The sequence below is a fragment of the Larus michahellis genome, chromosome 7 (genome assembly GCF_964199755.1).
Source record: "Larus michahellis chromosome 7, bLarMic1.1, whole genome shotgun sequence".
Lineage (NCBI taxonomy): Eukaryota > Metazoa > Chordata > Aves > Charadriiformes > Laridae > Larus > Larus michahellis.
Genome location: NC_133902.1, coordinates 1,741,317 through 1,768,731, shown reverse-complemented (window position 1 = coordinate 1,768,731; position 27,415 = coordinate 1,741,317). Strand labels below are relative to the sequence as shown.

Sequence of the window (27,415 nt, the reverse complement as noted above, 5' to 3'; positions counted from 1 at the left end):
TTTTCCTGGAAAAGATGGAGAAGCTTAGTTTTGTTCCTGGGTTAAACATGCAAGTGTGGTAGCTGGAGAGGGAAAATGCCCGAGTCTCTCGTGGCATGGACGTGGCTGGTCTGGGCACGGTGAGCCGAGCTTCCCCTCAGCCACGGCCATGCTGGTGATAGGGGTGGCCCTGCTCCGCAAATGGCGGCGGGTTTTGCCTTCCCCCTGAGGGGAGGCCTGCTGTTCAGGGCACTTCCCCCAGCATGGCTGACACCTGGAACCTTCCCGCACCTGTGTGGGGCCGGGAGCGCGGCTCTGAGAGCTCCAGCCCCACAGGTGTGGGGGATTAACACTAACGGGCTCCGCTCTGCCCCCAGGAGCCACCTCCAGAGGAAGGGCGGGAGGAGAAGCTGCTGGGTGCAGTCGCGGGGGCTGCTCCGCATCCGCACACAGCCCGGCTCCCCCACAACCGGCACGGAGGAGAGGCCTCGGCATGCCAAGGTAAGCCGCTGGTTTCTTCCAAGCAGCATATTAATTAAGAGTGTGTTTGAGGCCTTGTATCAACCCAGGGTTTGTGCCTGGGGAACTGGTTCTTTGGGAGAGGTGGGATGGGGAGGTTGTGGGCCTTTTCTTGTTTTGTTTTGTCTTACCTTGGCTGTGAATGACTTTCAGTGCCCTGTTTAGTCAGCTGTGTCTGATTATATAAAGTAACCCCCTGGCTTTTCCTATAACATATAAAGCTTATCACCTTTTTCCAGCCCCTACAACACAGTGTGCTCATTAAAGCACCCCTCAGTCACTGAAAAAACAATCACCTGCTTTTAGTATTAAAGATCTCCTGTGTTTTGTGCCTGCTGGTGTCGGTTAAGCCCTGGGGACCGAGGCGCTGGGCAGCGTGCTCCCACCGGCAGGGTCTGGCCGGCTTGTCTGTCCACATACCTGCCTGACAGAGCAAACTTTTAATCCTGTTTTTTCTATATGGCTCCCTCTAGTTATGTTTTAATAGCAAGGTAAAAACAGTGGAGAAAAACAGAGCAGAGTGCCTCGAAGCCCCTCTGTCAGTGATCCGCCATGTTAGAACTGGGAGGAAAATACGAGGCCTTGGCCAGCTTAAATGCTGTGGGTGTTTGTGGCATCTTGTTGAAGTGCTGAAATGAGGAGTAGGGGTTTTGGTGCTTTTTTTTCAGCCAGTTTAGTGAGGGATGGCCCAAAGGATACTTCAGACCTCTGAAGTGAGGAACGAGGTCTGAACCGGCTCCTGAAGAAGACACCCCTCCTCTCGTGACCTCTATGTTAGCTGGTAGCTAAATTCACCAGCGGATTTGGGTGACTTGAATGAATCCAGCCATTCAAAACTCTTCTGATCTAACTCATTGCTCCTTCATGTACCAAGGCACATTTCTTCTGCTTTGGGTTAAAAAGAAAACCCCAGTGCTGTGGGGCAGCACGGGGCTCTCTGTGGGGGAGTGCCGGTCAGCCCTCCCTGTGCCCCCAGTGCAGGGTGGCCCACAACAGCCCTGTAGGCTCCTCTTGGGCTGGAAAGGTGCAGATAGGGGGAACACTTTGGGATTTGGGAGTAGCTAGTGGAGAAGTAGTTGAGGGTTGAAGCAGAGCTTCAGCTGCCTTTTGCAAAGGCAGGAGCAGATGTTCCCAATAAAACTTCAACTCCTTAGATGTGGGTGCTTGGCCGATAACAAACAGCATGAGCAGGCCCTGTGCTATTTGACAAGTAATGAAGGCTGGTGTGGATTCTCTTATGTCTAATAAGCACTTCGGTGGGGCTCTTGAGTGCATCTTCATCCTTTACCCAGCTGCCTCTACTGTGTGAAACCCACAGGAACTTCATATCTTTGAAACCTCTCCCACTCTGTCAGGCTTGGCTGAAGTTTGCATGTGGTTATTAGAGCAGAGGACAGGCAAGCGCATGTTTTATTATTCTATATCCCCCCCAGTGTGCTTTTTAATGTGTGTGCGTATATACTGCTGCTCCTGAATCAATTTCATGTTGAATCCTCAGTTTAGTTTAATTTAACTGGCAGAGATGGGAACTTGAAGGCTTTCTTTTCTTTTTCTTCTGAGTTGTTTCCATCTACTGTTTTATGAATATTCCATTGCTCAATAATGGGAGGTGGAAAATGAAATCACAAGATCGTCTTTTAAAGGATGTTAATGACCATGAATGTAACCAATATAGTTAATAACAGTGCCGGCAGAGATGGAAGACCGTTCTCTTCTTTTGAATAAGGGCCAACATAGCTTTCTGATTATCCCTTCTAGAGAGGGATCTGGATATTAAGGGATAAGTCATGCTAAGTATTTCCTCCTTAGACTCCTTATTCATTTATGCCTACTGTTTTTTGTCATCTTTAAAGGTGTTGTTTAGCCTGGTTTGAATTACTTTAAAACAAATGAGTCTTTTAAAAAACAGCTCTTGAATCCATGGAGATGTTTACTAAATCCTTTTGATTAAAGGGATGAGCTTTTTCCTTTGTAAGAAACATTCTGTAACAAAAGTAAGAATTATTCTTAATTTGAAGTGTGAAAGGGAAGAATAAGGACCCTCTAGACTTCAGAAAACTCTGCTTGGTGGTAGAAGTAGGGTGTGTTTGGTTTTCTTGGAGTTTTCTGAGTTAAACTTTGAAATTTGGAGGCTCAGCAATGAAGTCACGGATCCCAGCATGGAATTTCTAGGAAAAAAAAGTTTTGTTTCCATAAACCAAAAAGTAGCAGGGGAAAAAAAACCCCAAACCAACCAACCACCCCAAACATTTTAACCCTGGAGTAATGAGAAGATAAGGAAGTATTGGGCAGAGAGAGAAACAAATCCCTTTAGGCTAATGAGCCTGTTGACTCTAGGTTTATCTCGGCTCCACCTCTCTCTTTTGTCACTGTATTTTTCAGTCTCCTCCTCCAGTCTAGCTGCCTCTTAACCTCATTAATACTTTGCTTTGATGGTCTTAAGTTCTTAACAATTTATTCCAGATGTTTGCTACTTTGAGTGAAATAGATTTCCCAAATTTCCTGTTTACTCTTAATGTCTTTTGTCTCTTTCTTCTTCTTTGAAAGTGTGACAATTTTTTTAACCTCTTAGCAATCCAAACATGTTAGTTCATTGTTCCACCTCCTAACATCTCCTAAAGTCTGATGTGTTTTCCTTAGAATGGCCACTCCTTTTTGTTGTTGTCTTGTGAGGTGATCCTGACCTTTTTCACCTTCCTTAATTCTGCGCACATGAAATTGAGCTCTACAGTTTTTTAGGGGTATCTGTTTTTGTTGTGTGTCCCTCCCCCCCCCACCCCCCACCCCCCCCGCGTGGGTGCACACACACAGGATAGGAAGAAAATTGCAGGGGAGAGGGGATAATCCTACTTTTTGACACACTCCAGACCAAAATGTTCTTCAAACATGGGTTTGCCCATGTTGCTTGTTCCATTGTGTGTTTTCTGTGGATGAATTACCTGGAGAGCTTTGAGTAGACATAGTGGGCTGGCACTGCCTTGTTGAGCTGCCCAAGGTGCAAAAGCTGGGGCTGCTCTTACTGGCCTTGACACAACTCCCCATGGTGCGAGTGCAGTCGCAGCAGCGTAGCTAACCTGGGCATGGCTGTGCTGTTGGAAGTTCCCATTATAGTAATAAAAACGTGTCCACTTTAAAGTGGTTGCATGGCTTTAATTATTCTGTTGTTTTCTTTAAAAATAAAACCAAAAACAAAACAAACCTTTAAGTGAACCAGTTCTTCAAGTACAAAAGCTGTGCCTAGACCAGGCCTTAGGCCTCAATCTTGCAAACACTTTCACAGGTGCTTAACTTTACCACTATGAGTAATCCTATTGATTTTAAATGGCACTATTCAGGCAATAAAGAGTGGATTTGTATGATCTAGGGCTTACCATGGGGTATATCAGAAGTCACTCTTCTGAAATTAATAATTACGTGGGTGTAAGAGGAGTGTCCAGCCCAGGATTAAGTTAAAATTAATAGTACTTTTGCTTGTAGGCTTCCTTTGAAGTATTTAGCTGTCTTATCTGCTCTTTTGAGTGCGGTATCTTGAAGGCCATTCATTTTTTGGACTGGTGACTTTTGTTACAATGTCCTTCAAAATAAATATTCAGGTAGTACTTAGTGTACTGGGGCTTTCTATCTCTTGGCTGATTGTAACCTTCCATTGAGGCTACTCCACGTGTCAGTGCCTTTACGATGTCACTTTCTGGTGCCCGACATTGGGTGAACTCATGGTGCAGCTTTCAAGCTTCTAGATTTCTCTTTTTCTATCCAGTTGCCTATTGTCATGAAATTTGTAGCAATGTGACAGCTCTGAAACTCCTGTCTCTCTATTGAATTGAGCTGAAAGCAGCAACTCATTCAAAAGTTATTAAAGATGCATGCTCATGCACACCATGATCATATATGCATTATTTTTGAAGGAAGTCAGGCAGAAAAAATAAAAGTGATTTGATTAGAGATAGATGCATTATAATGTTTCATGAGCTTGAAAAAATGATTTTACTGTATGTCTGGTCTTACAAATATGCTTTACCCTGACTCATCTCTCACCCCCCTTGACAAAAACAGGTATAAGGCTACTTTTTATGCAAAATATAGATGGAAAAAACTTTTTGTAAGTCTCGGAAGGAAAATTCCCCTCTCAGTATTTCAACAACATAGGTAGGCTTGGCACTAGGGCTGAGAGATCTGTGCCAGTTGCAGTCACGGTGGATGAGTCATTTCTGCTCAGGTGTTTGCTGGAGAAGGAAACCTTTGAGTTCTGCTTAGTTAGAGAAATACTTAAGGGAAACAGCCCTGTTGTGTTAAAGCACCAGGAATATGACATCATATCCAACTTTGTCCCAGCTGGCTGTGCAGCAGATCATTAAAGGGAAAGGGTATTTTACTCATTGCAGTCTCTTTTCCCCTTTAAAAGGGCAAACCCTTGCATTTTAATTTTAAGAATTTCAAAATAAAAAAAAACCACACCAAAAAACACAAAACAAACCCAGGTACTACAGATCAAGAACAGAACATCCAACTTCAGCTGGAGCAAGTAGAGAAGGAATGTTCAACGTGAAGGCATTTATTCCAGACAGCTGAAGTACGTGCATGTTGCACAGCATTGTGTGTTACAACTCCGACTCTTGAAGAGTAAGGTGTTACTAATGCAGCAGTTGTGCTATGACACTTGTGTAGGAAATGCGACAGCTTTGGCTGGCAAGAACCTAAATGACAAGTTTTGCAGAAATTGTGGCAGAATTTCCACTGAGCTCTGTGGGAGCTGGTCAGTGCAGACTCTCTCAGTCAAATTGTGCTGTCTGGCAGCATGCCGTGGGATGCACTGAGGAATCAAAGGTGGGGATGTAGGACACCAGGTGAAGATTGAGAAAGCCCAAGTCTGTCACTGGCTTAAGGAACTCTTGAACAAGTCAAGTTGCTTTGCGCTTGCCCATCTCATTCTCTTTGGATTAGTCCTGGCACTTTGTTAGGATTCTTGGCACCATACAGGTGGGTACTTTGCAGAAGGACTTGTCAAGACCCGCAGGAATTACAAGGTAGATGATGATAACTTGCATATCCATTGTTGTTTCTTTGGCTGTGTGGAATCACCTCGTTCAAACCCGGTTTGCAGGTTAAGTTCACAAGACAGATGTCAAAAATCCAAGCTTTGGGAATGGGTGTAGGAAAGCAACATCTTCGCTGATGGTGTTCCTTTCCTGCTGTGAAACAGCATGTGCTGCCAGACTCATTCTCCTGCCTCTGCTTTTGGGAGATCTGTGGTGCTTTGGAAAGGGATCGAGGTTACAGCTGGTTTTCCTCCCTCCTCCAGATTGCAAGGCCAGACTTCTGTGTGCACCCAGAAGTCTTGCCCTTTCCCCAGTGAAAGGCATGGGGATCCTAGCTGTTGGACAGCCCGAGGGGCTGCTGCCACTGGCCTTACTCCTTCTAAGCATTGTTCTTGAGGCACTGCTACTGCCAAAACTTGAGGCTCCAGCTCAGCTCCTGCTGATGCTATTTCTGGCTCCGATGCCTCTTTTGCAGCTTTCTGGTTAGACAGTTGCCAGCTGCAAACTTGGGGTGTGGATGGTTGGTTACTACTTGTCTTACTTTCTTTTCTGCTCTTTCTCCTCATTTGCTATTCACCATTTTGGACATGAGTATAAAGGGAGACACGCTGGGTAGAAATAATGTTAACTTTGGGAATGATCCAAAAGGCATTCTGTCGATCACAGTCTTTGATTAGATTAGGGCTGAGTTGTGTGTTCACATGAGGCCGAACCAGTGAATTTGTGTTTGAAGGCACCAACATCCTGTGAAGAGAGCTAGTGAAACTGGAGCTTGGGATAGAAAAATGTCTTTGCAGGTTGTCAGAGCTATGCAGCTGTTCTAGGTTTTTGCTGTTAGCCTACAAAATAGTCCATCCCTTTTCCATCTCCAGGATGCCCCTCAGGTTCTGCCTGCAAGGAATAGCATCAGCCAACATCTTCTACACAGGACCTTCCTCTATCCTGTGTTGTTTGGCAAAGCAACAGAGTAGAATCTTTAATGAAAAAATGTTAGTTACAAAATACCCATAATGGGCATTTAAACACATTAAATTTGCTAATATTTTTCTTTATAGCTCTTGTGTCTAGAAGCCCCAGCTGTGATCAGGGCCTTGTTGTGCGAGATATTATGCAAATGCATATTTTGTACAAACAGGATGATGCAAGCACTTGGAAAACTTTATAATCAAAGCAGAAAGAGGGCAAGAGGGGAAAGAAAAACACATGGAGTGGTGTCTTCAGGGTCATGTGGTAGGTCGCTGGCAAAGGCAGGAATAGCAGCGGGTCTCCTGGGTCCCAGGCTGGTCCTTACCCGTCATGGCATTCTAAAACACCCATGTGCTTTCCCAGCGCTCCCCAGCCTCTCTTAAACCCTGTCACAGAGCTGGAACGCTAAGTGGGTTTAGCTAATTCAATTTAACCTTCATTTGTCGAGCTGCTTTCTTATCCAGAGCCGTGTGGCTGCTCTGTGTTGCTGGGAACTGAGCTGGATTTGTTAGCTTTCCAGAGAGCACTGCAGAACTGCCCTTAGAGCCGAGCAGAGCTGGGACGCAGTACTGAACTGTGGACAGGCCATCTCAAGAACCACTTGTGGTCACAAACCAGGCTACCCGGTTTTAAATCGTGTCCAACTCTTTGAGACAAGCAACTAAATATTTCTGAAGCTTATTAAATCGACCAGTTAGAAAAAGGCGATATACAAGGTATACAGGCCAAAGAAAGCATTGTGGGTGTAACTTTCTGAAGGAGAATTATAGTTGCTGCTGATCGTGCTGTTACAGTAAATGTTGTGTCAGTGTTTCCATTATTGGTCTCCTTTTTTTTTTTATTTTTTTCCCCCTCAATGAGTTGTTCTAGGACTGCATGAAAAGGTTTGCACGTCATTAAAAGGTTTTCATGTGCTGTAAAATGTAACGTGAAGACGCTGAATCTCTGTTACCCAAAGAATCTGCACTGTTTGTACACAAAGGAGCAACCTTCACAATTGCGATCTGAACCTGATACTGAGCACCCAAAATTTTGGGGGAGTTCAGCTCACACTTGATTTCTCCCTATTGTGAAAAGTATTACTTTGGTTCTTGTTTCGGACTGAACAGATGACAAATCTTTAAGTCGTGTACACTTCTGTGGTTCAACTCTGCTGATACAAACAGCTTTGCTGTATTTCTGATTTGTCTTGTTTTACAATTTGTGTTACGTTGCCGTGTAGGGACACTGTGATTGAGGGTAAGACGCTATACAAGATGCCAGCCTTCCCGCAAAGACCTTCTGTTACTGAGTAAACTCTGTGTCTCAGCCCACACAAACGTGCAAACATGCTGTACTTGATTAATCATCTTCATTATGGTTGAATTTTCAAGCAACCAAGAACAGGGCTCCCTTATGCTGGGCACTGTGCAGCTCCAGAGAACCAGCCTTTCTTTGTTTCCTGTGTAATGTGCCAACCTGTTTCTCCAGGCCAAACCTGCTTTCTAATTCAAGTGACAAAATTAGTGAAAAACTGGTTTGCGTCTTGTTCTTCCATCCGCCTGGGCATGTTTGGGAATCCCTTAGAATGACTGAATTCAGTGGTTTAAGCTTTTTTTTTTTTTTTTATTGCTCACCTCCCACAATAATTCTGAAGTAGCTTCATAATGGAAATGCTGACACAACACTATCATCTCAGCCCCAGGAGTGTGTTCCACCTTCTATTGTTTGCCTTGGCCTCTGTATATTGTATACTGCCTCAGTTTAATTGGTTAATTTAATAAACTTCTGAAGTGCTGTATCAGTTGCCTGGCTTAGCTTTTATCCACTAGTCTGATGAAGAAAGTATAAGTTTCAAAAGCTTTCCTGTATGAAGTTAATCAAATAAAAGGTATCTCCTACTGTACTTTGCGTGTATGTCTTGGAAAGACTACTTGAACTGACACATTTTTACAATTAAAGCATTTAAAAAAAAAAAAAACTCTAAAAATCTTTGTGTAGCTAATGTTCCAGGCCTGACCTGTCTAACTTCAGTTAAAAAAAAAAATAAAAAAAGGGAAATTTTAAACTTCAGGCTTTGCAATGCTTCAGTAGCCACATCTGAATTATATGTTATGCCAAACTGTACTTTAGATGGACCCTTGGGGTTGGAAAGGAGGGAGAGAAATGGGGAAAAACATAACAAAAATGATATGGAGGTATTATGGAAGGGGAAGTCTTGCAGTTCAGCCATGTGTGAGACTTGGGTGATCTGCACCAAATTTCTGGTTCTCGCTGAAGCCCTGCATAACCATGAGCATATCCTTTAACACCTCTCTGCTTCATTCCCCATTTGGAGGTCTTTTTCACATTTTGTGTGTCTCATTAATTCTGATTTTGAGATTTGGGGATTGTATGCTACAATGGGGCTCTTTATTGCATGAGCTGTAATAATAATGAGTTGGAAAGATTGGTAGATCTTACAGCACGCTTCCACTGTGGGTGCAGTAAAGCCTCTTTCAGGCCAGTGAAGAGAGCACTGGAGAGGTCCATGTGCCACACATGAGGGAATATTTATCTGCATTCAGGAGAGCCAGAGAGTGCAACGTAGATGTAATATGAGTCCATCTTTATCTATTTTAATCCGCACATTGAGCATCCCAAGATTTAGGGGTATTCATCTATCACGAGTGATTTAGATATACTTGATCATGCCTCAGGGCAGGGGAACAGCCTAGGTTACTTCTTGATATCCCTTCCAGCCCTGTTTTTTTTAATGAGTCTATTAGATCTGACAACAACAGAATCGTATACTTTGTTCCAAAGGATTCTTCCATTAATTAGTGCTTTGTGGTGCATAGCTCCTCTTCCCTTGAGGAGTTCTAAGAGGTTGACAAGTGCTAATTAAGTCCTACAAGAACTGGTGTGTTGGGTAATTATTATTTTACAGGTAGAGAAACTGAGGTGCAAATGTAACCCACAGGAAGTTTTGGGACAGAATCTCACTTCGATGCTTAGCATTTTAGCTACTTAAAATTCTCACTGAGCTGTGCCTCTGGGCTGTTGTCACCAATGGAGAATAATGCTGGCGTTTTCCTTCTCCTGCCCACATCTGAGCTAGTCAAGGCTGTAACGAGCTCATCAGCCACGTCTGGGCTTCATCGGCATTAGAGGGGGTCTGCTAGCAAAATGAATCTCGCCTGTGTGCCAACAATAAGCTTATTTTTTCTTCATTACCTTGCTTCCTGGACTTGCAGAATTATATTGACTTTAAAGGGGAGCTGCCCCAGAGTCCTGAATCAGGCCTTTTGTATTGGGAGGGAGGTAACCTCTCGCAGTCTACATCATTTGAGTGTAATTTTCAGTCAAACATCTGCCAGTGTAATTAGTCTGCTTCAAAGTTCCTCGGTGTAGAGTGACATGGCCAAGTGGCATTTGAGAACACTTTAAGAGGAAATGGGTTAATTAGTTAAGCTCTGGGTCAACAGCACATCAGGAGCAGTTGAGCCAGATTGGCCTCTACATAGATGCTGGTGTTTAAATGTCCCTGTTTAGTCAGCAGTACCTTGCTAAAGGAGGGTCTCAGTGTGAACGATGAGCCGTGGCCAGAATAGACTTTGTCCTGTAGTAGGGCTGTTATCCTCCTGTGTATTTCTGGGTGTTGTATTGTATCCCTATGAGAGAGACCACACGCTAGTCTTCCCATGTTGCTTTTCCTGTGTCTTCTGTGTCCCGCAACACCTGTTTGTAAGGTTAGACTTTATGTAGAATTCCAGGAAAACTTGCTGGTTCCAGAAATAATGCTATTTGTCAGCCTCAAACAAATTCTGTCATGAATCTTTAGTGATTCCACTGATTTCCCTGAGTCCATGCAGACTGTGCACAGGGGTCTGGATTTGATCACCTGCAGATTCTGATGAAATGAATTTCTTTCCACCGCCCCAGTCCTCAAATCTCCCATTTGCAAATTATCCAGGTGAATTACCACCTTAGGCCTATGCGTGCAGGCCAAGATCAATTTTACAAGGGCTTTTGCTGGCTCCACCTGAGGCACTCATTAAATGCTGGCAACCCAGGAACACAGACCTGAGAGCGTGGATTCCGGGGTGGTAGTAGATTTGTCCTTGATGTGATGTAGAGGGGCTGGTTAGACAAGTTGAACTCCTGATTTGCAGCTTTCGTGTGACGGAAATTGTTGTCTTGTTGCCACTGTCCAGCTCTGTCACGCTGCTGCACATCAATTCCAGGGTGTGGTCTCGATTAATGTTTGCACACTGTAATTTGTGATGTTGCTCAGTTTAACAGGACAAAATTTGCCAGTCCAAACCATGTGTTGGTGAGAGGGTGAGGTACTTATTAAGATCAGGAAGTTTTTTTTTTTTTCCACGTTCACGTGTGGTCTCTTGTAATCCTGCAAGCGAGGGTGTAATTCAGCCTTGCATGGCAGCAGTGGCTGTGAGATAATGGGCTGGTTATAAGGAGGACTGGAGGAAGTGGTAAGAATGAGCCCCAGAGATACTTCTTGTATAAGAATTTCTGTCTGTCTTGCTTTTTCTCCCTGATGAAGCAGCTTTCTTGAGTAGGGCTATGCAGATGAGATTTGCAAGTCATCTTGTCCCAAACTGTGCCAGACATGCAAACGTTCCTCTGTGCTCCTGTTACTCTCCTGCCAGGCTGATTACACCATGGCTGGTCTGATCACATCTGCCATGCTGCGAAGTCCCTGTTGTAGGGTCTGTTTCTGGGGAATACTCCTGTAGGGTCACAAACCTGAAAGAAACCATTCATGCGGTTCTGAAATGGGGCTTGTTTTGTTTCAAAGACGGTCACTGCAGTATGCAGAAAGGGGACATGCATCTTCCAGCTCTTTCCAAGAAAGCAATCCCAACCTGTTCAGCTGGAGAGGCAGCAGCTAGGTGGAGAGGTACAGAGAAGCTGTACTGGGAGCAAATAATGTCCTGGGTTTTTTTCTCATGGGTTACAAGCTGAAAAGTCTTGTGAGTGGGCATTAGCAATCTGTCCTCTCCCTCCTTGACTCACTGTGGGCCAAACCTCCTCAAACACATGTCCCACTCTGTTGTGTATCCAAGTCTGGATTCTGTGCCAACCAGGAGAGGCTGCATTTTATGGTGTGCAGGAGAATGGGGCTACTAAAGGAAGGCTCAATATTCAAGAGCTGCAGTTGTGAGGGGGCCCTGATTAAGCCAGAGAGCGCAGCTGACAGACTGACCAGTCCCTTGCTGCTAAGAGAGCAAATCGCTGAGCAGAAATGTCTCTGAGCATTGCATAAATGGCCAATGGATCCATGCCGCATCCTAGCTGAGAGCTGGCATCTTCAGCCTGAGCATTCATGTGAAATCAAAGGTGAAACACTGGCAGGGGACAGCAACTAATCAGCCTGGGATATTTGGGGAGGGTATGTTAAACACCCCCTCTCAATGCAATAAGCCCCTCTGGGTGCGTTAGCGTCCATCTGGCAGGTAATTAGCTAGATCTCTGGTTGAAGAATCAGTGAATGGATCCCTCTTCCCATATCTCCTTTTAAAGTGCCTGCTCTAATTTTTGTGACGTCCAGCTGGAGGGTCCCTGTATCTGTCATTACAGACCATTAAACTCCTTCAGATCCATCTATATATTTTAAGTCGATTCTGACCCTTGGGTAACAGTGGCCAAGGGGAATCTGCCTTTTTTTTTTTCTTTTTTTAAAGTTAAGGAACATTTGCTTGGATGGAATGAGTCAAAATTTGGCCAAGGAGGGTGCGCGTGTGTTCACAGGCTCCTGTCCCAGCAGGCTGGGCACATGCAAAAACCGCCTTCCACAGCAGCGCTGTATTACCCAGACTTATAACCTGTTGGATTGTTCCTGATCTTACCAGCAAATGGGAAAGTTTTCTTGACAGCAAGAATCCCTTTGGTTTCTAAATAGCAGTAGTCTCGATACTGGTAGGCACAAATTGTCCTGGAAGAGGCAGGGAGGAGTTGAAATACCACAGGGAACAAAACAAGTTGAACAGTCTCCTCTAAAAAGCTGCAAGGAAAAAGTTTCTTAAAAAAAACCAAAAAAGCCCCCCAGATTCAGGAGAGGATGATGATACTAGTGAAAGGGCCAAAAAAGGGAATTGGTTCAGCTTGAATGAAAATTTTGTTTGAGTCAATACATAATGCTTCCTTTCATTAAAGTGCCCGTAATCTTTTCTTGTTAATTGAAATTAATTTATTAATTTCAGCTTGAAAATGTGTAAGCACTTTCAGGCTGATGACTTTTATTTTTTCAGCTGAAGTGACAAATCCAACATAAATTTGCAATGTTTTTATTGACCCAAATATGCCTGTTTTCTTTGGGCAGGGATAAAAGTTTCAGCTGACAAACTCTGCCTGCTTCTAATCTGGACAACACCTTCTGCCTGAGGATACTTTCATTCATAAATAAAAAGACAAATAACTGGATGGAAACAAAACCCAGGAAGCCAGTACCTGCACTGTAGGGGTTGAGGATTTCACACAGACCAACAAAAAGTGAAATTGAAAAAAACTGTAGAGTATAGTGTTGCTTAAAACCCTTTGGTGAGCCAAAGGTAGAGGGTTATTTTCATAGAAAGCATTAGTGTAGTGTGTGTTGAACAAAGCTAACTGTTTTGCTTAGCCTGTTGCTATGTAAGGTGTTATTATGACTTCTGTGGTGGCAATACATCTCCAAGGTGTCCGTAAGAGTGGGGAACTTCTGTAAGTTACCTCAGTGAGAAATTTGCATAAATAAAGTAGTGTGTATTTAGAAATGCATGGGGCAGCAGAGTATTTAGGAGACCTGACATCTCAAAGCCACTGTTTCCAGACCATCTTCAACCTTCATCTTCTAAGCAGCGGTGGGAATGGTGTCTCAGTTGCCCAGTAACCAGTCTTCAAACTCAGAACAGGAGAGTTTTGAGCCTCTTTTTTTTTTCTTTTTTTTTTTTCCCCCCTAAAATAAAGGGTCCTCTACTGCCTGTGAATAACCAGGGGATGAAAAGGTGACGTTTTCCTTAGTTGTCAATAACAACAGTATTTTCTTGTTGCAAAAGGACAATAGGAAAAGTTTACAACACTAATTGTCAGTGGAAGCAATTTCTAAGAAGGGGATCTGGTCTCAGCTGTTTAAATGTTTACTCGCTGGTGCTTGATTAATAGCTAATTACAGAAATATGATTTTATGTAGCTTCTAAATTGGTGAAATCTGGTGTTATTCAAGGATTGAGCCTGTAATTATTTACCATGTTGGGAAAAGTGCTATTGATTGTCCTCACTGATGTCCAGAGAAAGAGCTGCATGAGTGTAAACATGGGACTCACTGGAAAGGATAACTCACTGGGGGACTGTAGAATTTTTCTCTCATATATATAAAAAATATTATATGATATGTATTAATATATTATTTTACAATGACATTCAAATATACATATTGCATGTAATATATATTAATTCAATTTCATAAAGGAAACTAATGATCTGCAACTTGCATTTCTTTTGTTAGAAAGCTGGACAGTTGGGGTCTCTTCTGAGAGAAGCTGAACCTTGTTTTGGAAGGAGTTCAGAAGTCAATTTAGATAGCTAAATAAAAGTTGGGTTATCAAAAGTGTGCATCATGTTAAGTAGCATTTAATAATGTTTTCTGCAAGCTGCAGTTGTGAGGTATCTGACTGCAAACAGAACTTGTGAGCAATCAGCTCTGGTGCCATCATGAGTACGTGAAGGGAAGCACCTTTCCCAAGGGCTCTCACTGGAAGACATATTTTTGAGCTTCTCTCCACTGAAACAAATTGTGTCGTAAAGCTTCAGTAATGAGTAAATGTGCATTTCTGTTACCCTTTAAGACACTTCATTGTGTTTGGAAATCTTCTATTAAGCCCCTAAAGGCACAGAAAAAAAAAAAAAGGTAAAACTCAGTTCACACAGAGGAGGAAAGGGAAGGGCAGAGGAAATATTATTCTGTAGGAAATCAAAATACACCATCCTTCTACACATTCAGAGTAGATAAACTGTTTACTAGTGACTACCTAGTTTGGGAGAGTGATGGTATAATCACTGAAAACATTTTGAAATACATTTCTAAAGAAAAAGGCATTTTGTGCAGTTGCAGTAATTAATGGTTGCTCTCTTGCAATAGCCTGCAGAAAACTAACTCATGCGTTTGACAGCAAACATGAATATGCTTGTAAAACTGAAGGGAATCGTTAGGCTTGTGTGAGCTTGATCACTTAAAAACAAACGAAGAAGCTGAACATGGAAGCATGTTACGACTTAGGGGCTTGATTGAAGTCAAGGGGAGTATGTCAGTGTTAAGCCCCATGGAAAAGAGGGGAAGGCCCAGATCATTTGCAGCCTCGCCAGCTGGGGCATGGGGACTAATGTACACGTTAAACTGGCACACTAGAGGTCCCAAACTGCCCAAATGAGAGGAGCATTTTGAAAGAGAAGGGCAATTATAACACCATTATATTCACGGTTGCTTTGGAAAACTGGACCTCGCTGTAGGCAGATGTGAGAAGATGGTGATGTTTTGAGATTGTTGTGCGTACTTCTGTTTCCTTTTTGCCTCTCACTTGCATGAGGGCAAATTCTGTCACATCCATATAGTTCCTGTAGGAGGAAACATGATGTATTTATGAGGGTAAAGAAGGAGAGGATTATGACAAATTGTGCAAATACTAAAAATCTCAAAAAAAAAGCAAACAAAAAAGTGATTCAGTTTGCCTCTCGCTTTGCACATGCTTACCCTGATTATTCCATCTAGTGAATTTTCAGGAGTATTCATTGGAAGACCTTATAAGAAAATATGGCAAAGCTTGCATGAAGACCGAATTAAAAAAATCTGTTGTGGAGCTGCAACGGGTTCTCTTTTATATGTCTGAGCAAGGGACAGAGGCACCTCATGTGACCACTCTTAGGCAATTTGAGTATTTTAGATTTGGTGTGTATATTAGGAAGTTACAAATGGCACGCATCAGTTTACAAATTTTTCTGAATGTGGAAAAATGAATAAAATGAAAAATGGGTAAAAAGTCCTACTGATTCACTGTAAGTCTGTTCACCCAAGTGTAAGGTGACATAGTGACTTGTTCAAGATGAGGTGCATAACGTCTACAGAGAACGATAAATCATGCTATCGAAATTAAACGTCTAATCTTTACCTGTTCCTCATTTGCATTGTGGAGTGCAAAACACAGGATTCTTACAGCTCAAATGCATCCAAGTATCCAAAACTTACTAATTACTGGTAAATTTCAAATTTTCTACTTAAAGGGATGAGATTTTCCCTCCAGTTCTGGAGTTGTGAGCAAATTTTTCTCTTGCTTACAGAGATGTTAATCAGGAAGACCTCTGCTGTCTGTCTGATCGACCCATTTGGATAGAGAAGAGACTGCATGAGCTGCAAATGAACGCTTTTTTCCATAGCAGGGTTTAACAAAAGCTGTTTGGAACAGGAGTCGTCTTCATTGTGTTTATGCTCTCTTATGTTATTTCTAGTTGCCTCTTGGACCATGTAGGATTGCTTAGTCCCTGGCATTCCCTCAGTTATGAATTTGACAGTTTCCTGATAGATTATTTATCAAAGAAAATATTATGTCAATAATGTCTAAAAGCTGAGCAATATTGCTCCCAGCCCAGAGATGTAAATACTGCGTTATCTCATGGCATAGCCTTAAATGACGCCACACATCTTGAAATAACATGTCCTAATGTGTCAGAGGAAGAGATTGTTAAAGCATTTGCCTTATATTACCTGCCTGCTAGCAAATGGGTGGTGAGAGACCTAGAGTTTAATTTTTTCTCTCTCTCTCTTTTTTTTTTTTTTAATGTCTATTAGGCAGATCATGCAACTATCTAAACACAGTTCTGGAAAACCTGTTTGCTAGCTTACTCACAGCCCCAAATGGCTTTGAGTTGCAATAGTGTGGTGCCTAACCCTTCGGGGGGAAAAGAAAAACACAGCAAACCCAACCCAGTGCACCTTCTAGAACAACGTCTTCCGAATTTGTGAAGACTGGGGGGGAGAGGGAGGGGAAAAATGGCCTGTGTGTGAAACCACGAATTATATTATGTCTGCCAAACCCCTTTGAGAATTGGACCAACTGTCGGTTCAAATGATTTGTGCTTATCCAAACTTTACTCATCAAAGGGTTTTATGAGTTCACTTTGGCAATGGCTGTGTTTTTCCATGTGGTGAAATCATACACCTGGAAAACACGCAGCCAAAATGGTGTGGAGCTTGAATAACTCTCCTTGTTCTCCAAATGCTCTTGAGTTTTAAGCATCATGGTAGTTAAAGTGTTTGTGGTGCTATAAAATTTGTACAACTTTACTGTAAACCTGACTCTTGCATAACCCTCTTGGCCGGATGATTGGCAGCTTGGTTGTGATCTTATAGCACAAAAAGGAACAAATATTGGCCTTCAGTTTTTACTGTACAGAGGGAAGAAAGCTGAAAATCTTTGCCTTTGTACAAGCTGTGCATGGCAGCATGGAAAACATCCTGTAAAGCAGCAGCCTACGAATAATCCTATTTTATGGTTTGCTTCACAAACAGTGTACGGAGCCGTATCCAAAATGAGCCAGTTCTGGGATGGACAACAGCAATCAAGATGACTGTACTTCACAGAAGTGATGGGGAGAGGCTGACAGAAGATACTGGTAGAAAATTCAAGAGAAACGGTATGTCTACAGCAGTACTTGATGTTGACCTTGAAGTAACCTTAACCAGTCTGTCTGTGTTGTTTCTGGCAGCCTGCAGCAAAGCCAGTTATATTGCCCTCCTAATTTGCAAGTTGGGCCCTCCTAGGACTTGTTTTGAGGCCAGCTTGCCATTCCCCGTGGGCAGTAGAGAGAAGCAGAGGTGGGAAGGAGTGGTGAGAAGTGGGAACGGTGGGATTGTTGTGGGTTGGCTTCTGTGCCTTGAGCTTGTACTGGCTCCAGATGTGGTTCAGGGCAGCACAGGGTTGGAGGACCAGTAGTGGTGGGAAATCTCAGATCTGTAATTGAGCAAAGGTCCCAGGATCATGGTGGGACCACCGGTAAATTGTGGCTCTGGCAATCTCAAGGTTAATCCCATTGGCATTCTGGGTATTGGGTGGGTCTCTGAGCATGGTTGAAAAAGGTGCAATTTTTTCTATTTAACTGAAGAGCATCCTTCCCCTGCATGGTGTGTTGTTTTATTTTCTAACTGCAATTAAGCTGGAGTTGTCTGGGAAAAAGGGTACAGCACGATTCTCAAAACAATATGATGAAACGAAAGATACATAAAACTAGCGTAACAGAATTGGTGAACTGGTAAAGAATTTAGGCCACGGTGAATATCAGTTTCTTGACTGCATTGCCTAGTCACTTGTCTTTCTGTTTACACAACAAAATAGCCTGAAGAGAGTTAATATGTTTAGAAAATGGCACTTGCATGTATTTCTAATGGGAGAGGAAACTCAACAAATTGATGTGACTCAACAAATTGAGTATACAGAACAGATCACAGTTCTGATTAGGCCATTTGCAGATTGGTTTGAAGAGCACTGGCCTCTGGCCAGTGAGCTACTTCCTACTTGCAAGGAGCATAGACAAACACTGAGGACACTGAGCTAACGCTGCACTGTGCTTTGTCTGAAGCAATGATGACCTTGTACTTAGAGCATACGCTCATGGCTGGCTGCTTAGCATAATGGGGCAGTCCTGCACCACACACGTCTGTGGCCACGCTACAGAGGCTTCATCACAACGTAACTGCAGACCTCTTCCACTAAGGCCTCGTAAATGGCATGGATTAAAAATAATATGGGTAACATAAAATGGAATTTAAAAGAATACGGATGGCTTAATATGAAAGTCATGAATAATGCTGCATAAAATGCCTTGGCTATTAGTTCACTTATAACCAGTGCACCTGTGCACAAATCTGTATGCCGGGTTTCCGTACTGTAATATAAATGGTCTTTGTTCTTGCTTTTCTATAATAACACCCCACCTAATATCTAGACACCCTTGTTATATTTTATGCATACATCTAATTTAGTTGTTAAATATTGCTCCAAAACCCATACATACACCAAAAGAACCATATATTGTCAAACTGGTTTGAAATCTATAAAGAAGCAATGCTTGGGAAGGAAGGGAAGGGTTGAAAGCTGAAGAATTAAAGAGCATTCCTTTTAATTTAGTGGCCTTGTAATATGCTACTGAGTAGGAGGAGAAAAGAATGAGGCTGGTAGCTGGATTGGGTCTGCGTTTCCTGTGTTGACATGGGATGGGTGGAGCAGGATGGTAATGGTGTCCCCAGCCCTGGAAGAAAGAAACAACCATTTACGCTTGATGTGGAGTGACTCTCAGGGTTGAACTCTGGGACAAAGTTGTTAGATTTGCTACCCAGGCTGGTTTTCTCCCTTTCAAATAAATGTTAGTGCTCCTTCCCCTTAAGTTTTAATCTTGTAGTTCTCAGGAAACCACTTCTTGGAGGGTCTCACTGCTATGAAGGCGTGGGACCCCTCCTGGGTCTGTTATGTCCTGAAGCTGTGGTGAGGCAGTGAGTGCCTGGGATCCTGGGGGCAAGTCAGGGAGAGAGAAGAAGCAGCTGTGAATTACTGAGGAATCTCAACAAAGCCAAAACGCTTGGGTTGTCAGAAACCTGAGTGGTGTTCATGAATTTCAGTTTTGGACTGATGTTTTTTTTATCAATATCATTCTTTTTTTCTTGGTGTCTGCTATTGTACGAGGGCAAGAATCTGCAAAAAACCAAAGGCCCAACCCCAAGGAGCCTGTAAACAAAGCTAAACAGTTAACACATGAGCCTGCCGCAAATGAGAAGGGAAGGGGAAGATGTTTTTCATTCTGTGATGAGTTGCAAACTGGGAGTCAGTTTGCCATCTGCTTGTGGGAAAGCCCTAGGAGGAGGCTTTGACGTACAGCCCATGGAGTTCCCCCCCTCCAAACCATTCTTCGGCATGGAAAGCTGATCCCGCTGTGAAAGCGCTACATGCTGGAAGTCTGCCACACTCATACTGGGGAAGTCTGAGGCAAGATGCTTAGTCTGTGCACCCCGTGTCCCTCTCTGCATGGCAGGGCCAGCCAGTGCTTCCCTACCACAGGTGTTTTGCAGGGGCAATACTCATTATTTACTAGGTGTCTGGGATGCTGGAGCGGTGGGAGAACATGACCAAATCTCAAGTGATGGAGAAAGTGGGTGTGGGGAAGCTCTTCCTTGGTGACAGGAGGTTCTTCTCCATGCTGTGTCAATGTTCAAAATTATAAACTCAGCAGTTGTGTGTAGTTGTGACCACCCTTAGGTGGGTTTATCTACTGGCTACAGTTGTGCCCTGTTACACTCCCCTGCATCCCCTCTCTGTCCAGCCAATTCCCCAAAGAGGTTTTCCCAGAGGCTGCAGAAAAGTTACTCTGCGGCTTCAGTTCTCAGGTGCCCATTACAGGTATGTTAAATACATAAATTAGAAACATCCTCCTTCCTTGTGTCCTCCCCCACGTTGTCTGGAGCACCCATCACATGACCTCCTGCTTGGTAGAGCTGATGATGCAAGGATAGAGATTACTTCTGCTTGCAAGAATTGCATGGCAGTTCTAGCCATGTATTATAATTTTGTCCCGGTTGGCGCCAACTAAGTAATCTCTGCGATAGCCTTAGGAGCAGCTTTGCCATGAGATCTTAGAAATGATATGTTGTCTCCCTGTGAAAGTGCTGAATTAAACAAGTATTTGCAAATTTTCATGACAGTGAAATTCCGTTCCCTGAACAAACGTGGGTAATCTTCTTGAATCTGTGGAAATTAGATATATAGAGCAATTCTGTCGTTAAACAGTGACTCTGCCCTTTTAAAATACCCTGTACTCTGTTGTTCTTGTTTCTCTGGGAGTGAGCATTGTTCTAAAAATTCCAGCATTATGGTTCAATATGCTCTGTATCACTGAGGGGAAAGAATTTGTAAATCTTTTATTATCAACCCAGGAATTCTGCTCTGTAGCTTTCCAAAGGTGGTCACCTGCCCCTTGTTTTATTGAGTGAAGGAGGTGAAATTTATTAAGCCTGTCTTGTTGTTGACTTCATCACTTTGATATCCCCCAGATTATCAAATTCTCTTTGTATTAATGTATGATAATTTCTACCTGTATTGATAGACAATTATATATGCAACTCCCTATATCACATGATACTAAATAACTGAGTGATTCATCCTTTGTTCCTTGTGAATCTGAAAACTGGGTCTCCTGCCTTCCCAGGCTGTCTCTAATTTAGAGTCTACAAGCTTAAGGCATCAAAATCTGCTGTGCTATATCTGTGGTTTGTTAGGAGGAAATTGATTCTTCACCCAGTTATGCTAGTGAGCGGATGAGATCCTTTCTCAAGGACTGGGGAGGCGCAAAGGCTGGGCCCTCCTGTACCTTTGGCTCTTCTGAGGAATAGTGGATATGTTCTTCCATTTAATGTATATTTAGAGGAGTGCTGCTTTAAGATCAAAAGAATTACTCTGGATTTATACCAGGGTAGCTAAACATGGAATCATACATAATTCCCAAGCACATTTGTCTTGCAGGAGCCACACCTGATCTGCCTCCCAGCTCTTATTTACATAAGACATCCTCATTGTGTTGAGAACATCTGGGGTGGGGTTGCTTGCTGCCAGGGTGGGCAGCCGTCACTGCCGCGCAAGCCTGAATCCTACCTCCTCTGTAACTGTAGATCCTGACCGCTTGCAGCCCTTCCTCAGACAGCAGGAACATCTCTCTCTGCTGGGTTTGTGCATTTCTGTGGTCTTAACACTAACCTATTTTATCCCTGAACACAATAGGATGAAATCCTACAGAAGAAAGACATATCTCAAATGTTTCCAGGATGCGTACATCAGTGATGCATGTGTAGTTTCTAGCACAGAGAGGATTAGAATAAATGCATTCTTTGTAGATGCTGTTTTAATCTTTCAAGCTAAACTTAGATCTCGGACACCTGTCTCTGCAGCAGTCTGTCTCTTGAGCTCATGAATTTTGTGCACAGCTGTCAGTGCTGTATGTGGGGTTCTCTCTTTTCAGCTGGCTCTATTCCCAGTTGGCTGAAAAGCAGGAGCCTGTCTTAGAAAGAGAATTTCCACTCCTGCATACTTTGATGGAAACAAGAAGATATAAAACAAGATTTAATGACCCAGTTTTTTTTGAACCATTTATTAGCTGTTCTGTACATACTCAGTCTCTGGGGAACTAAGTTACATATTATGATAAGTATAGAGTGCCTGTTCCCTATGGACTTTGTTTCATGATTTATGTGGCTAAAATAAAGCATATAAACCAAATAAATTACCTTGGATAGCTTACTTTGAAATAGGACTCCGGGAAGTGCCATGAGGTGGCCAGATGAAATGCTGACCCGAATTGGTGGTGCTAAAATGAGGATAGCATCTCCTGCCCCTGCCAAGCCCTTTCTTTAACTTGGAGATTGAAGATTACAAAAGGAGGAAAAGGACTGTTAGGAAAAACAACCACCTATGTCATCTTCATTCCTTTGGGACTGATTAGATGAGGGGGATGTGCCAGAAACTGAATGGCTTCACCGTGAGCTTAACGACAAGCGGTGCCTGCAGAGTTCTGCAGCGTGGCCGACTGCCACCCTTTTTTGTCTGAGAAATGGCCGTCTGAGACTTTGGACCCCACGGTGCTCTACTCAGCCTCTTGGGATGGGAACAAAAGCAAAGCTGCTCAAAGTGAGGGGTTGCCTGCTGGGATCTGTGGTCTGTGTGGGCCCTGCTCCTGTATAACTTGGGTACCTTCAGCCTTCTAGTCTTGGTCGGTTCAGGTGTAGTTGTTCATCTCCAGACAAGTGGCCAATTCAGCCTTCTCGGGAAACAGTAGCAATTGTGTGTCCCTGCTGAGAGGGACATCTTGTCTCCAAATTGTCTGCAAAGAGTTTAAGCCGCCTGGTGTTATGGGAGAGAAGTGTAAAAGGGAGGTCATGTCCTTCGTGAGCGGTAACAGGGATTTATTTCCAGGAGAAAGCATGTCCTTTTGCCTAGGTCAGGGGGGAGGCTGCATGTGGAGCTCATGTTTGCAGAGGTGCAATAATTGAGATTTTTACCAACAGGTCATCCCATGAGTAGTAACAAGGAGGTGGAAAGGGAGCCCAAAAGTTCTAGTGCCGCTTTCTGCACACACGAGCTCAGCTTAGAGGAGATGGCAAAACTGGAGGGGTCAGCAGTTTTAGCTGTGCCTGGCTGTCTCTGGAAATGTAGATTGCTCTGCAATCTGTGCACTGAGAAAAGATAACTTTTTTCTTTCTTGTTTTGCAAGTCTTTTATAACAACACTTTGGGCAAAGTAACTCTTCTGTAGTCGGAAAGCAAAATGCATAGCCTCCCTTGGGTGAACGTGAGCCACTCTCTGTAAAATATGCTGCTGAAGCCATCAGTCGGGTACCGTGGGGGGAAGGAGCCTGCTGGAGCCTTGTATCCTCTCTAGAAAAGAGAAGAAGCAGCTGAAGGAATTTGGCTCATGTTAGATGATACACCTACGCTACCAGATAATGATTTGATCAATCGGCAAGCTTGTCAGATCGGACCCCAGATAGGATGGCGGCTTGCCAGGTGCTGGATCAGAGAGACTTTGTTTGATGTTATCAGAGTACAATTAGGTTACATGCATTGCTTCATGGCGCAGGCCAAGTGCGGGCAACCGGGAGGTGCATTCGCCTGCCATCGGAGGCCCTGGGCATACCTGGCACCTCTGGACACCCGTTGCGGTGGCCGGAGGGGGAGGTCTGGTGGGCAATGTGAGGGCACCCTGCAGTTCCTGCCTGGGTTTTGGTTCCCCTCAAACTCCTGTCAGCCAGCAGATGAGAGAACAAGTAGATTCAGTTTCGGGAGACCTCGGGGCTTAGTAAAAAAGAAAGCTCAAAGGAATTACTCTGTAGAAGAGTAAAATACCAGGTGTAACATGCAGCTAATTATGCCACTGGTTTACAGGAGGGATTTTAAATGTTTCTTTCTGAAAAGCCTGAAAGAAAAAAAAAATCAAAGGGGAAAGATTGAAAAACAAGTATGAGAAGATATAAAACAAGATTTATATCTAAATAATTTCCTCTAATTGCTGTTAGAAGACATTAATTTTCCTTTTGATGCTCCACTTTACCTTAGGCTTTGCTGTACCTGCCAGCATGGCAGGGAGTCAAAGAGGATTAGCTCAGCAGCTCTCTGCCTTAGTAGCCTCTGTAAAAGATTTAGCAATAGGAAGAATATACAGGTTTAAAAAAAAAAAAATCCTAATTTAAACAGGCCAACTTCAACCTTCGTTTATCCTGTGCAATCGCGATGACTTCACCAGCATCCCATGGGTACAAATGAGGTAGAATCTGGGTTCAGAGTGCCAGGTGTGTGTGTGTTGCTTTTTAAAGATACAGAAGTACCTGGTGTATCTGTGGCCGCATAGGTGTCGGCGGTGGTTTCAAAACTGTTTCAAGTGGAAAATATTTTGTCCATACAGAGAGCCAGCCTAAAGCCCATGCACCAATTAAGGTTTGCCTAAATCTTGGTCTGGAAAGGACTTGCGTAGCTCGCCCCTGAGCATTGTTTCTTTGCTAAGGGGGGACTCTGGCTGGGGAGAATCTAGACAGAAGCAATGTGATAATGTTTACTTTGCCCGGATTTTTATAAGCTTCCGTTCTGGCTTGCATGTGCGTGTGACATCTCGCTGTGTCTGTGGTGGCATTTGGGCTGTGATTCCACTGTTGCCCGTTTTTCCGTCTACTCTTCTCCATCTGAAGATTGTGCAATTTTCTTGACTGAGACTGGGAGCGCAGAGATTGCAACTCACTTGAGAGTTTGCTTGCTGAGACTGAGTCTGGCAGTGATGCCAGCTGGATAGGTCAAATGCTTTTTGTTTCACCTTTTTCTTTGTCAGAGTTTTTCAGTTTAAGGGTACTTCTTGATCTCTGATTGCACCTGAAATCCAGAATTGCTTTTGGTGGTTGTGGCAGCCACTTCCCAGCTTGACTCAGAGGTACAGATTCCCATTGAGTTCAACAGGAGTGGGAAAGTCCACATTCCTCAGGCTGCACTGAATATCTCAGCCTGGAAGTGTTGTTTATCAAAACTTCTTTTAGATGAACCTTGCGGTAATTCTCCATTAATTTATTTCCTCCAGTTATTACAATGAGTTCTGCTCAGGGGTATCCTAGAAAACCACTTGGAAGCATCAGTGGAGAAAAATGAAGTGCGGTTGGCTGGAAGGAGCACCCTACGCCACATCACAAGACTCGATCTCTTATTTTCCCACTGCTTTAATCTATTCTGTTCTCTGTGTAGGGCTTAAACAAAAGCCTACAAAAGTAACCTAAGAAGATACTGTCTCTTTGTTTTTGTCCTGCATATCACTTTGTACTAGGCGGTGATTCTTAAACAGAGTTCATAGCTCAATAATCGTGTAGACAGGCCTTTTGGGTGAACAATAAAACAGATGCAGAAATAATGAGAATCAAAAGCTCCTTTTAAATTGCAAGTTGAAGTTATGAATAAATCCCCTCCTTCAGATGGAAATATAGGAATGTATAGTGTGTATTAACTGTCCAGTTCACTAAGGTCATGGTTTTCATGAGAGTTGTTCTCATTTAAGCACTGTAATAAATACCCAGGCTGTCCAAAGAAGTTAATGTATTGAAGACATACACTGGTTGCTGAGCTCTTCTAAAAATCTGGTCCCACTAAATCAAGAGCAGACAGTCTCTCTTATTCATCTCCTTGTCTGGTGGTGGTTAAACAAATGCTTTTGAGTCTGAGGAACATTAAAATTCTGCAGCTTCCATAAATGACTTTGATTTTGAGATGAACAACGAGATGTTACAATCAAAACCAAAACCGCTGCAGAATGTAGCATTGAAGGAAGCTGTGCTAATTTCTTCAGAAACAAATGTAGAAGTTAGTAACATGAAACAGCTGACCACGAGCCAGATGCTTCAAAGCGATAACAAGTAGTTCAGGAAGCCCCCAATAGCTTTGGCTTTCCAGAGAACTTTAAGATCCATATGTATACCTTTAGGGGTAAAGCTACTTTGCTAAATGTAATAGTGCTCCAGATACAAAATATGAATAGGCGATGCTTGCAAACACCACTGCGTGCTTCTTCAATGGTCAGGCTAGTAGATTTGTGCTTTTGAATATCAAGTCAGGAATTAAGTTATTTTGCACAAGAAGCAGCTACGGAGTAGAACTGATAATAACCAAAAGACTTTCATCTGCTTTAATATGTTTGGTGAGGTCCCATCATATTTATAAGCAGCTCAGAAAGCCATACCAACATTAGGAGTAGATTACAAAATAATGACTCAAGAAAACATGTATTTTTGATTCTTCATTCCTGCTGGAGAAAACTATTCAGTGGCCTCAAATGTGACTGCACCCTCTATTACATCTATTGCATCTTGCTTGTATTCCGATCTGCTACGCTTTCCTTAGTCACAATTTGACCAAATTTAGCACACTTACTCTGTTTTGTACTACATGCTGAGTAACGGTGCAGACTCTGAACCAAGTAACAGCGGTTTGAATCTTAAGCAATACCAGAGTTACTCTGACTTTCCAGTATCAGATATTCTTAAAAGGACGTCCTGTTCTGCTGTCAGGCTTTTAATTTTCAAAACAATAGATGAGTGTTTGGGAGTTGAGGGAAAGAAAACTAGTATCCTACAGCAGATAAGATCTGATATAGAGGCCTCGGAAAGAAAAATTCGGCTAAAGTTATGCTTGCTGGAGTGGCTGCTCTGTATCTTATATATCATTTTTTACATTCATCTGAATGTATATTTATTGCTTCTCAAACAACTTCATGTTGCTAAAAAAGTTCTTTCCAGTGAATTCAAGGAATAATTTAAAGAGTATAAGAAATGGACAAAATATCATAGAGCCTCCTACCTGATGTTTCCTCTGCTAGGAGCAAATTTTTTAAGGGCAGCCAAACAAGTTAGTGATCTGTTATATTGAGGTTTATTTGTACTGAAGGGTGATGGGTACAAATCCTTCCCGAGAGGCCTCGTTCAGGAGCAGGGCCTTGCAGTGCTGGTTGCTGTACAAAACAAAGAAACTCATATCTACACATGCGTCAGCATTTTTTTCTGGTGTGTCTTATGGTCTTTTGTCATGCCTGGGATCACGTGCAAAGTCCTTGGAAAGGCAAAGGGCAGAAATATGCCACTTTCTAGTGCTGCTTCCGTGTTCTGTCCAGCAGGTTGGCATATGAACGGCTTTGAAGGGACCTACAGTCATTGCCTTTACTGACATCGTGTCTGTGATCCCTGAGCTGAGGGAGGGAGGGATGCTGCACTGGGAGCACCGGAAGGAAGACCTCACATTCCAGCAGAAAGGAATTTGCTAATATCATATGTTCCTTTTTATCTTTTCTTTTTCTTTTTTTTTTTTTTTGGGGGGGGTGGAGGGAGGGGTGTACTACCACTCTTTCTGAAAGCAAAATTCCCTAGCTATCAGTCAGGAGACTGTAGGACTTTGTCTTGTTGTCTAGTTTTGACCATTATAGCTCTCATTTATACTTGCAAAAAACACTAAGGCTGAAATTCCCAATCTCTGTTTCAGGATGCGGTGCTTTCCAGTCTTAATCATCCTGCAGTATGGGTGTTTTTTCATGGTTTTATACCACACCAAGTGCTGTGCTATCTAAATGCCTTTGAGTCCTTCTCTTTCCTAAATTTACCCCAGCTCCCCTCAACTAGTGACTCTGACCAGAGCCATGAACACTCCTGACCTCTGAAAGTTAGTCCCGGGCTCTCTGAGTGACAAAAGCAAATTAGGGAATTATTTTATTTTATTTAAGTGAGGGGTTTATTTACTTGCCTGGGAGCCTGAGGCATAGCCAAAGAGAGACCTGACAGTGTTCACAGCCCCGGTTCATGCCAGCTGTGCTAGACAGTGCTGCTGCCTTATATTAGAAAAACTTGATGATTAAAAA

At 43.1% G+C, this 27,415-nt stretch overlaps 1 long non-coding RNA gene across 2 annotated transcripts; it reads left to right on the top strand.

Moving 5' to 3' along the window:
* The first annotated feature begins 364 nt into the window (after positions 1-364).
* Positions 365-27,394, top strand: LOC141746487 (uncharacterized). Of its 2 annotated transcripts, none has more exons than XR_012588373.1 (3): positions 365-480; positions 17,020-17,144; positions 26,681-27,394. It is a non-coding gene; the product is annotated as an uncharacterized LOC141746487 (long non-coding RNA). The 2 variants fall into 2 exon arrangements; XR_012588372.1 differs by lacking the exon at positions 26,681-27,394 and adding an exon at positions 24,605-24,739.
* The last annotated feature ends 21 nt before the right edge of the window (positions 27,395-27,415 follow it).